Here is a 12,672-nt window from a genome sequence, read left to right as displayed (position 1 = left end):
GAAGCATCAAATATGCTATAATACAAGAGATTACAAAAGTATTTTTTTTAAAATATCCCACTGGTCACTTTTGGAGGTTGCAAGGGAACCAATTCATTATTCTGAAAACTGGAAAATAAAAGAAAAAATAATATATAATTTTTCCAAAATAATATAATAGGGAAATTGTAATATGAAATATAAAAAATAGTTGAAAGATATGTATAGTATGATGCCGTTTGCATAGCATGCAAAGGAATAATATATATTATTTATAGATACAAACATATGTAACAAAGTTTAAAAAATATAAAAAGTGATCACCAACATTTCAGGATAGAAATTATCTCAGGGAAGAGGAGAAGAGAATGAGATCAGGGAGTTTTATACAGAAAATCGTATAGTATCTCTAATGTCCTTCTTTGAAAACAATTAAAAAAATTATCTGAAACAAACATGGCAAAATGTTCATATTTGACAAACTTGAGAGATAGCTAGTACAGGGTGTTTCTTGATTATTCTCTCATTATAATTATGCTTGAGGTCTTTTCATTACTTTTAAAATAAATAAATAACAGACGTCATGACTTCTGTGTCTAGTCCGAGTGACTGAATGATGGTGGTATCATCGAATGTGACACAGGAGAGAAGAGCAATTTGTTTCTCAGCGAGTTAAGGGGTTAAGCTTTGGCTATATTCCTTTAGAGAAACCTAAAGTATCTTTTTTTTGTTTTCTCATTATTTTTATTTATTTATTTATTTATTTATTTATTTATTTATTTATATTTTTTATTTTATTATGTTATGTTAATCACCATACATTACAACATTAGTTTTTGATGTAGTGTCCATTATTCACTGTTTGTATATAACACCCAGTGCTCCATTCCATACCTGCCCTCTTTAACACCCATCACCAGGCTAACCCATCCCCCCACCCCCCTCCCCTCTAGAACCCTCAGTTTGTTTCCCAGAGTCCATAGTCTCTCATGGTTCATCTCCCGCTCCGATTTCCGGTGAGCGCTGTGACTTCTGTAAGACTGTTGAATCACAGACCTGTATCTCTTTATTTTTAAATGAACTTTCTAGACTGGGTAGGCATGTCATGAGAATGAATGACCTCTACTGAGTACGTCTAGATTTTGATAAGAATGTAATATAATGAAGTTTTCCACGTTTCCTGAAGACCTGATGGAGACACATGGACAAAAAAATAGAAGGCCGGTTAGATGTGTTCAAGGTTTTACATAGGATTAGTTATAGTTTGGCCCCAGATGGATTAGTATCTAACAATAAAGATGTCTCTCATACCTAAAATGCATTTTGTTGGAGTTGTTATATTGTAAGCAGTAAGAACAGGTAATGAGCTAATCTTCACAGCAAATAATAGACTGGCATTTATTTAGCATTCTGAGGGCTAGGCTCTCTCAGAAATACTTAGCGTGCATTATTGCCTTTTAATAATTATGACCGCCCTTGCAAGTAAGTGTTGTTACCGTGCCAATTTTACACTAAGGGAACTCAGTAGCTTGCCAGGGTCATTCAAGAGCTCACACACCTACTTATTGCCTTACCTGAAACTTCCCAGGGGCCATGGGAAAGGACAATGTCACAAGATGGTTATGGGCATGGGGTGTGGGAGTCAGGCCAGACCTGAGTTTGAGTCTGAGGTTGTTTTTTACTAACCCTGTGGGTTTGGGCAGGCACTTAATTTCTCTCATTCTCAATTTGCTCATCAAAACTGGCAAAAATAACAAGTGGTTGATATCACAGGGCTTTCGTGAAGACAAATGAGGTGATGCATGCAAAGGCCTCCTTTAGTGTATATAAGACCTTATATCGTTGAATGTGAGTCGGAGATGCTTTAGGATAATACAAAGGAATGACCAATATGAATAATAAGCTATTGGGAAGATAGTTTTGCCTGGTACCCTTGGGATTAAATTGTCCCGTTGGCTCCTATGTATAGACTGGCTCCAGGTTAATCCACACTATGGATCATAGGCATGTGGATCATTTTGGAAGGAGCTCTTTTCTATGATGGTGACAAAGCAGAGACATGACTTCTTCCTTTCCTTGTTCAGAGTCCAGGAGACTGGAATCCAAGTTCATTTCTACTTTGAGATGAGATAGAGTAACCCTGCTGATGGGTGAGGTTATCACATATTTTTAAGTTTTGGACAAGCAATTAACTCACAGTGGATGTCCTGTCAGTGCTGAGCAGGATATGGCGGAGCAGCTTCGAATGATAACTCAGTGATAAATGTTACTCTCAGTCAACTTGCCAAGGCTCACTTGGACCCAATAGGAACTGTTAGCAAGGCACCAGGGGGCCGGCTCAAAGCTTTGAAAGGCTTTTAAATATCATTTTTCTAATTATAAATGGAAAATACTGTTTATTGTGCAAAATTAAAATTAAAGATTTTCTATGTATATTATAAAAGGAAGGATATTTTCCAGTAACAGGCAGTCCTACTTACAACCATGTCCTCTTCTACATTTCCTTTGAAATATGCAGTTTCGTGAAAAAATAGGAATTATTCTGAAAGACAATTTCACAGATAATTTTTCATGGCTGCTGTGTATTTTAGCCTTTCTGTTGAAAAGGCTTCTTTCTGTGTCATGCTATGAAATTAAGTCAACATGAAATAATTTTTTTCCTTAGAAAAGCAGGCTCACCTCCTCCGATGCAGCAATTAGCTAATTTAACCCTCAAAGAAAGGACCTGTGGTGGTCACCTTTCATCTGAGATTACATTCTAGGAGGTGGTATTTCACACACCAATCATAACATATGAGCTGAACTGAGTACCCCACCTGGGCCCCCAAACAGCATGGTGCTTTGCTTTGCCTTGTCCTTAGCTTCTTGCATCCAGACAAGAATTCTCCAGGTGCAGAGATCAGGAGAGTACCAATATTTGTTTTTTATAAGGCTCAAGGGATTTTCTCAAAAGTATATTAAAACATTTTTCGGGGTGCCTAGGTGGCTCAGTCCTTAAGCGTCTGCTTTCAGCTCAGGTCATGACCCCGGGGTCCTGGGATCGAGCCCCGCTTCGGGCTCCCTGCTCGGTGGGAAGCCTGCTTCTCCCTCTCCCACTTCCCCTGCTTGTGTTCCTCTCTCGCTGTGTCTCTCTCTGTCAAATAAATAAAATCTTAAAAACAAACAAACAAACATATTTTTCCATAATTCTTTTGTAGTTGCTCAGAAAAATTTGGAAAGCTAGAAATTATCATCTTTATCTTTCAGATGAAAGGCTTATCTTCTTTTTAAGTAACTGTCCTTTTGCCTCTTCCCCAGGCCATGACCTCACTTTCTGGACAACAGATAGAGGCATTCCAAGTCACCTATCAGGTGCCAGGGGAGAACTAGGTGGTTTCAGACTTGGTGATGCCTGTGGCGCATGTTTATATAAATCCAGGAATATCTATTTTACCCTCTCGCAAGAAAATTGTGAGGCAAATAAGTCAATGTATAAATGACACAGGAAAATGTGAAACTTCTCTTGGAGATTTTTGAGAAACAGAAAAAATAAATTACTTAATTTTTAAGTTCTCTTGTATTTTAGAGGCTCTTTGAAAGCCTCGTTGTACCTGGAAATAACTACTCTCTGGTGACAAGTGTGAATCGTGGTCACGTGAGGTCTAAAAAGAAGTGATTGGGAAGTTTAGCTGTTAGGAAGGCTGTTCTTTAAACCTCCACCAGTCTGAGTCTCAGACTGCTTCTTGAAAAGAGTCTCTAGATCCGTGACTATCAGGGGCGGAGGATGAGGATGTGGGTGGTATCTCCCATGGGGTTTTGTTTTATTTTTTAAAGTATATATGATCCTGTGTACATGGAGCTAATTGTATTATTGGGGAAAATACAGCTAGACTTCCATGAATAAACTGACTAGCTGTATCCAATTGAATCTCTTTCTGAGAACAACTGAATAGCTGAATCAAAGAAAAGAACTTAAGAGCTGAAACACTTGAAGATGTCTGAGAGCTACCAAGACAGCTGGGATTTGTGCACCCGAGATCCGAGAGAAAAAGGAAGGGCTGAAAGCACACATTTGGCATCACTTTTCTTTCAAGGTGAAAGCAGCAGAGAAGTTGAGGAGCCAGGCAGAGATTTGGGCTAAACCAGGGCTGGAAGGATGATAATTGAAATTTGGAGCCCTTCAAGGCTACACCCCAGCTGTGAGGGTGAACTGGAAATCCACCAGTTCTCAAAAGACAGGAACCCAGCTGCAGATGTATTCAGTCTCAAAATGGAAACAAAACAAAACAAGATAAAAGACAGCTATCCCCTCTCTCTGTCCTATGTCCTATCAGTATCAGGGAAGAAGTGACCTCTTTTACCCAAGGTCAACCCCTCCTCCAGGGCCTCTCTGTTGGTTATCCTCTCCCTGTCTCCATTGGTTACCATCACCCTCTTTCCTGCACCAATAGGCATGCCATATCGCTTTTTGGTCAACCAGTATTTTTTGTTCCTTTGGCATGCACCATGCCATGAATTGTTTCTTGTGATTGGACTTCACCAAGATGCTTCTCTGAGCAGAATGGACTGGTACCTCAGCTGGACACAGGAGCTTTCGATGGGCTTCCTTTTTTCTTCCCCAGATGATTTTCTTAAACATATTTCAGGAACAATAGAGAGTTTTTATGTTCATTAAACACTTTACTTCCTTGTCAAGAATCTTGCATTTTCCCGGTTATTTACTACAATGCCAGCCATGCTACATGACAGACCCTCACAGAGAAGCCCATGAAACACACGGGCTAGGGGAGCCAAATATACATTTTGGCTAATGTTAGGTGAGCAGGGGTTAAAATGAATATTCAGTCAAAACTGAAGCTGGGGGCTAATGTCACCTCCTGGAATGAATTTCCAGGACATAAGAATAAGTATTAAAATTTCCAAATTTTATCATTAAAAATGCTGGTAGTCAAATTTTTAAATATTGTACAGACAATAATTTCTTAGACCTCTCAGCTGAGGTCAATATACTCAACCTTTGCTATGCAAAATAGATTCTCACCTTCAATTCAGGTCAACAGAGGGTTAAGCTATTCTCTGTTGAGCTTCGCCATTGTAAGTGCTTTCCTTTTGGACAGAATTGCAACATACAGAGCACATAAGGGGGTTATTTTTTACTTGAAGTCAATTTTGAAAGTTTACCTATATTTGAAAGTGAATATTTAGATATTAATATTTAACCTGGTAACTTGTAACTAATACTGCTTAAATGCTATGAGCATATGGGCATATTATATATATTAATTATATTATATTATATTATATTATATTATATTATATTATATTATATATTACCCCTATAGGTATATAGTTTCTTTTGGTGGCTGTGCATCATCCCCATGGCCATTCCTACTCTCCTAGGAAAGAGAAAACAGTAGCAATCATCACTTGACAGATTCATATTACTCATGTACTCTTCTCTGAGACAGGACAGACTTCAGTCCCTCTTAATGCTTCACAAACCTGCTCACATTGATTTCTTAGTTTATTTTTATTTTTTTAAAAGATTTTATTTATTTATTTGACAAAAAGAGAGGGAGAGCACAAGGGAAGCAGCAGGCAGAGGGAGAGGGAGAAGCAGGCTCCCCACTGAGCAGGGAGCCCAGTGCGGGGCTCGATCCCAGGACCCTGGGATCATGACCTGACCTGAAGGCAAATGCTTGACTGACTGAGCCACCCAGGTGCCCCTGATTTCTTAGTTTGAACATCATATTCCTGGGAGAAGGTTAGAAAACCCTCTATATTGATTTGCTAGGGATGCTACAACTAATTACCACCAATGTGGTGGCTTAAAACAACAAAAATTTATTTTCTCACTGTCTGGAGGCTGGAAAAGTGCAATCAAGGTGTTAGAAGGGCCACAGTCCCTCCAGAGGCTTCTAGAAGAGAAAGCTTCTTTACTTTTTCCAGCTTCTGGGGGCTCCTGGCATTCCTTGGCTTGTGGCAGCACAACTTCAATGTCTGCCTTCAGACCTTCATATTGCTCTCTTTCCTTATCTCTGTGTCATCTCCTTGTTTCTTCTCTTAAAAGGACACTAGTCATTGGATTTAGGGCCCATTCTAAATCCAGGATGGTGATCTCATCTTGAGATCCTTAACTTAGTTATATTTACAAATACCTTATTTCCAAATGCCAGGTACCTGGAGTTAGGACTTGGATACAACTTTTGAAGGAGACACAATTCAACCCAGTGCGTCCTCCATGTCTAGGGTAAGTGCACTCCCATATGTCACATAAACACTGTGCTTAGCTCCAGAAGAGCAATTTTCATAATATATTTTAATTGCTTTTGCATTCTCTCTAGATCACTGAAGGCAGGAATTGGGTCTTTACATACCTCAATACCTAGTGTGGTGCCTAGCATATAGTAAAAATTCAGTAACTATCATGGCATGAAAATCAATAGATAGAAACATCAAGAAGACACATTTCAGGCCAACATAAGGATTTAGGGAAGACATTTGTGTTATCTTAAAGCTGGTTACAGTTTGAGCTGGTTACTTTAGGAACCAAGGAAACAGAGCTAAGCAAAGTGAGAAAATTGTTCTTTTGCATACAAAAAACACCCTATAATACAATTTTACTATGCAAATATAATCTTCCACACCAAGCTAGTCTGAGTAGGAGAAACTGAAGAGTGACTTTCCATAATAAGGAAGACATAATTGAGTGTTTTTAGATATCAGCCTTGGACATTGTAGGTTGGAAGAGAGAGAGAGAGGGAGAAAGAGGGAGAGAGAGGAGGGGGTGAGAGAGGTAGCAGGGGTAGATCAGAGACTAAGGAGAAGAATGGCCAGTGAGAAACTGACTCTGTGTGTTGAAGATGACCTAGTGTCTTCATAACTGTAATATCTAATAATTGCTTCCCTTCTGTGACCCTACCCATGTGCAGTAACAAGTTTCCTAAATGGCTTGTAGTAGTTGGTACTTTGAGAAATGAAATATGGGCAAGGCTATCAGCACCTGGGGCACAATAATGTGACAAACGGACAGCTGCCTCTGGAAGGAAGATAAAAGAACCTGGATGGTGCATTCAATGTGAGCAGGAATCCAGAATCAGAGGGTCCAGGAGACCATTGGATCCACAAATCCACCCCCGGAGTATTAGAGGAAAACTAAATTTTTCAAGTATATAAGATGAGGGCTTAAGTCATTTTGCTTTTGCCTTAATGAAAATTGATATCCAGAAAGCTTTATATTAGCAACTTACAGACACTTGAATTGCATAAGTAGGAGGTTTTTAACAGCCTGAAGTGTCTTTAGATGAAAAAGCACTGAGTGTTTTGACATCATAGGTGTGTAAACATGATCTAAAAGACTGCTTGGCAGGGACATAGTGTAGGGAATTCATGCTTTTCATTTTTGGTATCTACCATCCATGATGCTCTATGGAGCAAAGACTTTAAGATTCTTAGGTTCACTGTGATCAATGTAACTTTGTTTTCAGGTCGAATTTTTTTTATATCGTCAACTCTGTACACAGGTAACTTGTGGTGAGTAGCTTTAAGCAATTAGAAAGTCCTGTCCTTCCATCTATTTAAATGGGATGTAAGTTTCTATTTCATGTGACCCAAGGCTGTGTTCTGTTCATGTTTGCGTTCTTTCTTACTGCATTTTTTGTTTGTCCTCCGGAGTCTTCAGTGGGTTTGGGATCCACATGCATGGAAGCCTGGGTAGCTATTCCTCCCCACCCCAGCTACCATTCTGCATAAGCTTGTTATAGAAGAGATTCACAGTGTTCTACAAATGCTGGCTAGCATTCAATGCAGATTTGAAATAAAGCTCCAGATGGAGACACCTACATGAATCTACAAGAACGACTAAGGAAAACAAGTAAATGTCACCACCACCTTCTATGTTAAAAGCAGAATGGAAGATGTAAACATGCTGATGAAAGTGGCGTCTCCCCACATTGACATTGTCTGCCCACCACAGCTGCTTTGATTATTGCTGAAAGTTGACATTAGAGACATTTATCAAAGAATCTTAGCAATAGAAGCAAGACAGACAATTTCCTTCAGATGTAGGCCCTGTTATTTTTTTTTTTATTTGGAATGAAATAAAATTGGATCTTCCTTGTTACACTCTGATATTAGCTGACTACCTAAATCCATAGGTCATCACTGAGAGGGGAGGACATTGGTCACTGCTGTATTCTAGTGCCCAGAAAAACATCAGAAACATAGTAAGAATTTAGAAAATACTTGTAGAATTGATAAATGTGCTTACATTCCATAAATCAGGACACCAATTATCATAAAGGAATTAATTGAAAACTGTGATTAATCACACTAAGAGAGAAACACAAAGGGAAGGAGATCTGAACCATGTGCAAAGGCAGAGAAAGAACAGCACAGGCAGAGAACAAGCTCTGGAAGTCCAGAGGAAAGAAAAGACTTCAAGTGTTCTAGGAATTCAAGAGGGGTGGTGTGGTTGGAGTGGAAGGAGTAAGAGGAAATATCAGATAGGAGTAAGCAAGAGGCAGATGGTTTGCAGTTCTACACAAATTAACAGTCTTCTGCAAATGCTGGTGCAGTAGGCTATCACTGAAGAAAACCAGAATCTGATTTAGGTTTTAAAATGTTTATTCTAGTTGGTGTATGAAGAAAACGTTAGACATGATTAGGGGTATTGGGAAGTCAGGTGAGGGATGATTATCAATTAGATTAGGGCAGGAGGCTTTGCATTGCACTTTGGAGGGAAAATGGAACCAATATTTTTATGTATTGGAATCAAGGGAGAGCAGGGCGAAGGAAAGAGAATTGACGAAGAATAACTTCTCTTCCTTTAACTTAAACAAGGAGTAGTGCCTTCTTTAAATAATCTGTTTATATGGGGCTGTGGGAAATTAAGAGCATTGCTAGAACTATCAGATGGAGACGTTAAGTGCATAGCAGATGCATGAGCTGGAGCTCAGTAGGGTATGGGTTGGAGGTGCAATTTGGGAGCCACCAGCATCTGGATGGTATTTTAAACCAGGTAATAGATGAGATAACTGGAGGATAAACATATATAGGGAAGAAAAGATAAGCCAGGAGTGAGTCCCAAGTCACTCTCTCTAGGAGCCCATCCTATGAACACACCACATGGAGGGGTAAATCAATGAGGGTCTAGTCAGGAGACAGAAATCATACCAGTTATCTGAACAGGGAAAATGTAATATAAGTTATTACTATCTAGGAGAGGTGGTCAACCACTAAAAGAAGAAAGTGGATTTGAAGAGATCCTATCACCTCTAGGTTAGAGGTGGATAAGAGAAGGAATTTAAGACTCGGAGAGAGTCCCTTCCCCCAGTGTTGAGATTTGAACATTTTAGAAGAGGTAGTGACTAGCCAGAAACAGGCAGCTTGCAAGTAGTGAAAAGGTGAGAGAGGGGGGTCGAGGAGGGAGCTGGAGTTGTCCAGAGGAGGGCCTGGTGGAGAGCGCATGGCCTGAGGTAAAACAGAGCTACAACAGAAGCTGCCTACTGCAATTACCCAAATGGTTGCATCTGGAGCTAGACTACAAGGACCACCAGGCAACCATGCAGCATTATAATGGAGGATCACGACCCTGAAGAGAAATATCTTCCTGCCACAATCACCGAGGGATACCAGTGTCACCCAGAGTCCTCTATGAAAAGCCTGACATTTCACCAGCTGGCAATAAAGATTTGTTGGCAGGGTCCAGTTGCAGTATCCCCCAAAAGGGGAGAAAAAGGTAGATTTAGAGCTGAGATACAACACACTTAACACTGGCATGAGAAGCCATGTGTAGACGCTCCAGGACATAACCCCAGCTGAACCCCCAGCTGACAGATGACACAAAGCACCAACCATGTAAACAACCCGTCATGTTGGCTCACCCTAGTTAAGCATTCAGATGACGGGAGCCCCAGCAGACATCTGAGTGTGTCTGCCAAAGAGACTGTGGGTGAGGAACATCCAACTAGAATGATAACAATGGAGGATCACGACCCTGAAGAGAAATGTCTTCCCGCCACTATCACAATCCAGAACGATGAGAGACAGTAAGTTGTTTTCAGTCAGTAAGTCTTTGGCATATTTGTTATACAGGAATAGATAACTGGAACTGGGGGAGGTGCTAATGGTAGAGAAGGCTGCGGAAAGGCCATTTGATATGAAGACTCACCAAAAGTGTCCATTCAGTTTCACAACATGACATAAAGAAGTGGAGGGACAGGGGCGCCTGGGTGGCTCAGTTGGTTAAGCATCTGCCTTTGGCTCAGGTCATGATCCCAGGGTCCTGAGATTGAGCCCCGCGTCAGGCTCCTTGCTCAGTAGGGAGCCTGCTTCTCCCTCTCCCTCTGCTCCCCCACTCTTGCTCTCTCTCTTGCTTGTTCTCTATCTCAAATACACAAATAAAAATCTTAAAAAAAAAAGTGGAGGAACAGAAGTAGGCAGGTAGGGAAAGAACGGGGGTTGGGCGGCGGGGGGAGGGTCAGGAACTACACTGCTGGCAGAAAAGAATGTATGCTTTCTTTTTTATGTCATTACCTTGTCTTATTGTTGTCCCACCCCTCGGACACTCCTGGATGAAGGTGACCCACCTTTCCCTCTGACATTTCCAGGAGACTCTTTCCCGGCATAAGTCACCAGCCTCTTCTTCTCAACCCACACTTATGTTAGGCAACCGTTTGTCTCCCATGGTTTGTCACGGCAACAATATGCTTATAACCTCAAAATCCATACCCGCAGCATCAGCTCTTTCCTGAGTTTTGGACACATATTATCCAACTCCCCATGTAACGTTTACACGTGCTTCCTCCAGATTTATTCTATCTTTTAGCATTTCCTGAATTTTCCCTCTTATCTCCACTTACACTATCATTACCTAGATCTGAAATACTTTTGTCTCTTGTCTGTCCTGCCTCACTAAGCTCCCAAGTGGTCTTTTCATAGCCTCTTTTCCCCCACTTGTAACCAGTCTGCACACAGCCTGCCAGGGTCGTCTTTAGGAGTTGCAAACACAAATTTGTTGCAGGTCTGTTAAAAGCTCTGAAGTGACTTTCTATTGCTCTCCTGGTCAATATTAATGGTTCTGATATGTTCTCATATGGCCTGCAAGATTTTCCCTTTAGGGTTTCCTCAGCCTCATGATTTCTTCGTTCTTTATATCCCTGATTTATCTTTATACACTAGCATCCTTTCAGCTCTTTCAGCTTTTTCTTGCCTGAGACACCTGTAGATCAGACCAGTTGCCTAATCCAGACTAGGTTAGGTGCATTTATTCCTCTATAGAGTGAACCACTCTTCTCCATTTGTGAACTCACAGTAATTTCAATGAATTATATTATCACTTGCCTTCTCTCTTCCACTGAAAACTTTATTAGGACTGGGAACATGCTCGTATTAGCCTGTACTGTATCTCCAGCGCTTACTACAGTACCTAGCACTGAATATGGAATTAAAGATTAATTGCTGAGTTTTTAAATAAAAAAGGACCTAAAATTATGAGAATTTAACTTTTATCATCAGATTGCTATTTCAGACTGTACCCATTGAAATGAAAATTCCATCTCGATGAAGTCCCAATAGTTCATCTTTGCCCTTGCTTCCCTTGCCTTTGGCGACGTTTCTAGGAAGAAGTTGCTGCGGCTGAGGTCGAAGAGTTTGCTGCCTGTGGTCTCCTTTAGGATTTTGACGGACTCCTATCTCACATTTAGGTCTTTCAACCATTTTGAGTCTCTTTTTGTGTGTGGTGCACACACAAGTTTCATTCTTGTGTGTGCACCACAAGAAGTTTCATTCTTCTGCATGTGGCTGCCCAATTTTCCCAAGACCATTTGTTGAAGAGACTGTCTTTTTTCCATTGGACATTCTTTCCTGCTTTGTCGAAGATGAGTTGACCATAGAGTTGAGGGTCCACTTCTGGGCTCTCTATTCTGTTCCATTGATCTACATGTCTGTTTTTGTGCCAGTACCATACTGTCTTGATGATTACAGCTTTGTAATAGAGCTTGAAGTCTGGAATTGTGATGCCACCAGCTTTGCTTTTCTTTTTCAACATTCCTCTGGCTATTCGGGGTCTTTTCTGGTTCCATACAAATTTTAGGATTATTTGTTCCATTTCTTTGAAAAAAATGGATGGTATTTTGATAGGGATTGCATTGAATGTGTAGATTGATCTAGATAGCATTGACATCTTCACAATATTTGTTCTTCCAATCCATGAGCATAAGAAGCTTTTGCACAGCAAAAGAAACAGTCAACAAAACCAAAAGACAATTGACAGAATGGGAGAAGATATTTGCAAATGACATATCAGATAAAGGGCTAGTACCCAAAATCTATAAAGACCTTCTTAAACTCAACACCCAAAGAACAAATGATCCAATCAAGAAATGGGCAGAAGACATGAACAGACATTTTTCCAAAGAAGACATCCAAATGGCCAACAGACACATGAAAAAGTGCTCAACATCCCTTGGCATCAGGGAAATCCAAATCAAAACCTCAATGAGATACCACCTCACACCCGTCAGAATGGCTAAAATTAACAAGTCAGGAAATGACAGATGGTGGCAGGGATGCAGAGAAAGGGGAACCCTCCTACACTGTTGGTGGGAATGCAAGCTGGTGCAGCCACTCTGGAAAACAGTATGGAGGTTCCTCAAAAAGTTGAAAATAGAGCTACCACATGACCCAGCAATTGCACTACTGGGTATTTACCCC

This window comes from Callorhinus ursinus, unplaced genomic scaffold (genome assembly GCF_003265705.2).
Source record: "Callorhinus ursinus isolate GAN/ISIS: 27379988/994484 unplaced genomic scaffold, GSC_fseal_2.0 scaffold5, whole genome shotgun sequence".
NCBI classification, from domain to species: Eukaryota; Metazoa; Chordata; class Mammalia; order Carnivora; family Otariidae; genus Callorhinus; species Callorhinus ursinus.
Note: the sequence above shows the minus strand (reverse complement) of the source record.